The sequence below is a fragment of the Drosophila rhopaloa genome, unplaced genomic scaffold (genome assembly GCF_018152115.1).
Source record: "Drosophila rhopaloa isolate 14029-0021.01 unplaced genomic scaffold, ASM1815211v1 contig_159, whole genome shotgun sequence".
Taxonomy (NCBI): domain Eukaryota; kingdom Metazoa; phylum Arthropoda; class Insecta; order Diptera; family Drosophilidae; genus Drosophila; species Drosophila rhopaloa.
Window position 1 is genome coordinate 946,198 of NW_025335038.1, and position 6,000 is coordinate 952,197.

The following is a 6,000-nucleotide window of genomic DNA, read 5'->3' on the forward strand; positions in this document are numbered from 1 at the left end:
CAGAACAAGAGCAGCAGTATCTGGCATTGGTAGCATCAGCATATGGCCATCGGGATTATTAATGATGGCGGAAGCAAATGCGGCCTCCTTTGATACTCTGTGTCCCTGTTGCTGTCCGAAAAGGCTGACAAGCCATGTTGCAAGTTGCAAGTTGCCGTTGTCGTTGCGATGACAAACGCAGCAACTTCTGCCCATCAGCAACACGAATCTTGCTCAGCAGCAACATCAACGGTCTTGCAGCCCAAATTGCAGTTAATCGAAGGCTGCTCACTGGTGATCCAAGCCGAAAGTTCAATAGACGGAAATTCGATCCCCAAATGCAGCTGGGCCTGGGCGCCTCTATTCCTTATTTTTTCTACCATTTTTTGCAGCCATGGGCGACGCATAACTTGGCACCAAGCTGGCAAATCGTTTTCACTACCAAATAAAGCATTCAATGCCCCCGTTTGTTTCTGTTGGCAAACAAAACCCCACAAATGTCTGGGCTGAACCTCGAATCGCGTCTGAATCTGCGTCTGTGTCCGAGTATGAGTCTGAATCTGGATCTGGAGTGGAGGTGCGTGGTCTGAGCCGGCGCTCTGTAGCTCCAGTTCGAATTCTCCTTGTTCAGTGGGCCTTTTTTGCTTTGTTGTCTTAGCCTTGCTTTGCATGTTGTTCAATTTCAATGGCGCCAAATCTTGGCCGTGGGTTGCAGACGCCAAGAAAGTTGCAGACGCAACGAAATCCTTGGTTTCGCTTGTCGAGTTCAATGTTGCTGGCCATTTAGGCCGCGGGCAGGCAGCCAAATGGCCAGATAGTGGCCGATGTGTAGATATAGACGGGCAGATAAGCAGGAATAGTTTACCGAAAGACTGCAATTCGTGGTCAAGGGAAAAGGGGCACCAAGTCGGTGAGTGGAGTTTACTTTGGGATAGCCGACTTCGATTATTGAAATAGAGTCTTTTGAACTACACTTCCAAAATCAAAACAAATAAATTCATTTGTCTAAATTTGTGGAAATTGATAGTTAAGATCTGTTTTAGCAAAAAGGTAGTCTTTCAAACTGTGCCTTTTGTTTTTGGCATAGTTAAAACAAATACAATTTTTAAGCCAATTAAGCCATTTTTCGAAGCAGTTACCATTGCTTAATGTAATGTAAATGTTATATATATATGTAAAATAGATTTCTTTAAATAGAATTTGTAACAAAACAAAGGCATTCAAACAGAAAATTTTTTATGCTTAGCCACTTGTTACAATATCACCCCTTATATCGGGAAGTGATAAAAATGAATAGGTTTGGAGTTAATATGCTGATTGGCTTTCTTAGGAAAAAGATCTCGTTAAACTCTTGATAAAATTGCCAAAAGAGAGAGTACGGATTTCACCTATTACCCTTTTCGCACTCTCCTCGGATTTTACCTTGTTTAACTTAATTGCCAGCCAATTTCAATCCAAACTAAAGTCCCGCCAACGCCACCAGCAGACTTTGATCTCACGACAAGACAAATTTGGCTCAGTTAGTCTCAATTAGAGGAGTTCGATCGAGCTGTGAGCTTTGGTTTTGGCGTTGGCCATTTGCCAGGTAATCATTAATCCCATGGATTGGATTCCCACACGAGAAACCAAAGCGCTTTGAGTGCGTTTCCTGTTTCACTGGAATATCTCCACACTACAAAGATCCCATCTCAAATTAGCCCAACAAATGCGAACGTGAGAACTTCAATTGAACTTGATGAGTGTTAGACAAGGGTTTCTTCAGGGACAATAGCTTGAGTACGGGAATAGACTAGATGTGTACCTCTGATTGCACCTGCCCCCAAAACTTTGGCACCTTTTTGCAGCCCATTGTCTTGCGCTTCAACAGCTGCTCTCAAATTTCAATAAAAACTTAAGTTGCCCGTTAAGCTCATAAATAAATAATGAAAAAAAAAAAAATAATAAAATCAAATTACATTGCGTTCAATTTGCAGCTGCGGGCATAAAAAAACCATATAATTTTATTTGCGTTTAATTCTGTGTGCCTGCAATTAAATATCAATTAAAAAATGGCTGCAGGAGCCAAATGCAAATGCGCACGCACTGCGCCAAAAAAAGACGAAAGACTTTGGACACAAACTTGACAAAAAAATAAACGAAAGACTTAAGACACAAACTTGACTCTGGTGCCGCCGTTTTTCTGCGTTTCTGCGTGCTGTTCACCTTCGAGACTTCTCAGCATGTCGCACACATGTAAATGGTAAACGCTTAACGCAATTTATGGCGGCCGACAAACTTTATTAAATTTTGCGAATTTCATTTTCGTTTTTATTATGATTCTGTGTCTCTTTTGGCCGCCAGTCGCAAGTTCAAGTCGTTTGTCATTCGCACACCCGACTTTGCAGCTGGGCGTTTTTCTGTTGTGGCATTTGCATAAACGAATGCCCCTCTAAATGCCTTCTGACACATATCCCCACTCGGAGGGGTGGTACTTAGAATCCGGCCTTTTAATTATGTGGAAACGTCAGACGACGGCGAATAAAACGAAACGAGACGAAACGAAACGAGTCAAGTGGTCGCATTACAGCCACTAAATGTCTTGTGTAATTGCCAAGACCCGATGTTCAATTAAACGGAATTGAGTCATTAAGCAGATATTGTTTGGCATTGCCCACCGGCGATCGCCAAGTGGCCTCCAGCTCGCTGGAAAAACACTCCCGGGAATGTCGGACCTCCAAGTGGGTCAAGTTTGTCAGGCATCGGTAAACTCCCAGATGCGAAACTCTTCCAAAAAACCTTTTAAAATTGCTATTTACAATTTACAATAAGGAAACTGGCAAGCTTTTTCTATTAATTTATTGCAACTGTGGTTAAAAAAAGATGATAGTTAAACCCTTATCTTCCACTTTGTATTATAAATTAAAAAACAATTAATTTAATTTATATTTTCGGTCAATTTTATTTGATATAAAATCAAACTGCATACTTGGATACTTGCTACAGCTTTTACTTTTTGTTAGCCGGTTCCCGTGCCCAATTCAGATTGCATGCGAATTAAATATAAATAAGGTGCATATTGCGCGGCCCACTGAGAAGTATTTTCCCATGACCTCGAAATCGGGTAATATCAGACGCTGACCACAAAAAAAGACACAAACTGAAAAGCAGAGGTAAAGAATGCAAATCAGACTGCGACTACCAGTAAAACCGCGATGACGGCCAACTGTGACGACGTGACGTTGAAATTAAATTAACTAGACTAGAGAATACCCGGCTTGGACACTCAACCTGCCAGAAAGCCAGACGATCCAGCCACTTGGCCAAGATCGCCGGCCAAAGACGGGTTTTCCCGGGCAGACAGTGCTTTTCGGCCATCTCCCTGGTTCCCTGACTCCCTGACTCCCCGACTCCATGACTCGATGACTCCCCGGCTAACGCGAGTGCAAATTGTTTAACATTTAGGCGGCTTTAATTTGCTGCCACGGCCATAATGCACCGCATTAATGCCGGCCAAGGCCCCAGGCGACAATTTTGATTAAAATGCCATTTAGCCGATGCTGCCGTCAAGTTGGTCGGGGATCTTTAATAAAGTAATCCGCTCGATCACCGTGACTGCGAGACTTAAGCCCACTCGAAGTAAGTAACTAATTGTGGTCATGACGGATACGCAGATGAATCGGTTGGAGATGTAAATTAAGCAATGATAAACACGGTTCGAATTGGAGATATCAACAAGACTATCTTTTAAAGAAATGAAATCATATTTAAGCTGTTTAACACTTTTCTTTATTTACTATCCAAGTTGAAAAAGTATAGTTACATTACACTTCAATGAGTGGCTTTAGGTATTATCTTAATATTATAGTTCTTTTAAAGCGCATTTTTTATTTGCTTAGACATACTTTTACATATTTGATATAATTAAATCTAGACGCTTTAATCAAAATATAATGTACTTTAATTTGTTTCTGAAAGATAATATTTAATGAAATGAAATTAATCTGAAAAAGGCTAGCTCGAGAGATATTGAACCAATACCAAATGAAACAAAATCAAATTATTATATAATAATAGCTTTAATAATTGGTTTTCCTTAAACTATCTTACACAATTTAGAATAACTAAAAACACTAAAAATATTCTGATATCCTAAGTACACCGTATCGACTTGAAAGCCAATATTTGAATTTTACCCCGTTCATTGGCCGCTGATTATTGCACAGTTATTGAACCTAAATTGGAGTCCAAGAGCAGGTCCAAGTGAGCCCAAATCCGAGATGGAAATTGAACCTGGCCCTGGCACGTAGTCCCTGCTCCGCGGGTTCCTTCCTCGTTCTGTGGACGCCAGTCGACAGTTCAAACTGATTGCAACTACAAATCTCAGACACGTAGCCGCAATTTGCGCGCCATGGGCTCCGGTTAAGGTTCAAATTCAGGTTCGGGCCAAGATTCAGGTTCAGCCAAAGATCAGGAGGCGAGGAGCAGGTTCAGGTTCACCTTGGAGCGCCCCAATAAAGCCAGGTCCCGCGAAAGCCTGCGCAAATCAATAGTAATTGTATTGACTGAGTGCAGCGAGCAGATCAAAAGGTCGATGCTGATTTCTTTGCCTCTGAGATTATTTGCATGAAATCCGAGGAGATGAGTAGAAAAGTCCTAAGAGAAAAAAGTCTTTAGTTAGCAAAGTTTATATTTCACTATAAATTATTTAATTATAATCTGTTGTGGGCTTTTAATATTTAAACAGGCATTCGGTAAAAAATAATGTCTACTTTTCGTAAAAATATTTTATTAAAAAGTTACTACAAAAGTGCTTGGAAAAGGGAAAAATTAAATTATAAGAAAATCCGCAATATCCGCAAATCTTACTTTCTTTAAAATGTTTGTATACCTTTGTTTTTGGATCTTTAATATGTGATATTAATTAATTGAAACCTATTCTTATGTTTCATTAGTTTTATAATGATAAGGAAATCTTTATATTATTCTATTTATAAAGTATTTAATGGATTCATACTCCTTGTACATTTGGGCAAAATTAAAAGTTCTTGTACGCTGGATTTATAAATCCCAAATGTTTCTTTAAAATCTTAGCCAGACTGCAACCACAAAATGCAGAGGGATTAGTCTGGAAAATGCAGAGCGCAGTCAGCCCTTTGTGGATTTTTCAAAAGGTCAGCGGGCTTACTTCCGCATGATTACGAAGCCAATTCCATAGCGGCTTTAGCTTTGAATCTGTGAAAGAGCCGATTTTATGAGAGAGCTCTGAGAGATCAAGCTCCCCGAAGTTATTCTCCAATGGGTCTCTAAGCTGGGGAAGTTTCTTGAGCTGGGGAAACAGTCGCGCATGCTCATTGAGGAGAAGTTCAGGGTTCAGGGGCAATTCAGGGGGAACTCAGGGGAAGCTCACTGTGGAACTCGTTTCCACTCAGGGGAAGAGGAGATTAAAAAGGTGGTGGGTTTAGGTTAAGGGGTTTTCACAGGGGTGTCAACTGGGGAAAAGTCTCCATTGGATCGTAAACTTAGTTCTCCTGAATGTGGATGAGGGGAGGAATTCGAGTGGACAGTTTAAATATTGCTTTGTTATGCAAGCATTTCCTTTAATCTTTTTTCAAAAAAGTACTCTCTCTTTGAGAACGCTAATTTCCCCTTCTTTTCCACTGACTTTTGTTCCCCTCTTCGTAAATAATTAAATTAAATTGGGAAGTATAGAAGATTTATTGTGTTTAAAATCCTTTAAAATACAATGCAGCTATACATTTAAGTACATTTTTGTGGATATAACTAGCTCGAAAGCAAAGTAAACTTCTCTTCCCAAATGATGATCGATGATTCGTTGTGAACATGACTACCAGAAAGGCTCCTCTAAATAAAGATCCCCGCTTTGGAGCTGATAACAATGAGTAATTGTCAGGCGGTAAATGATCATCATAAATGAGAGATTTCGCAAATGAAGCTGCGGTGGATGGGGCCTCCATCCTCCGCCTTTTGCGCATATATTCACGTATATTAACTCGCACCTCGGCGATAAGCAAAAGTCAAAAT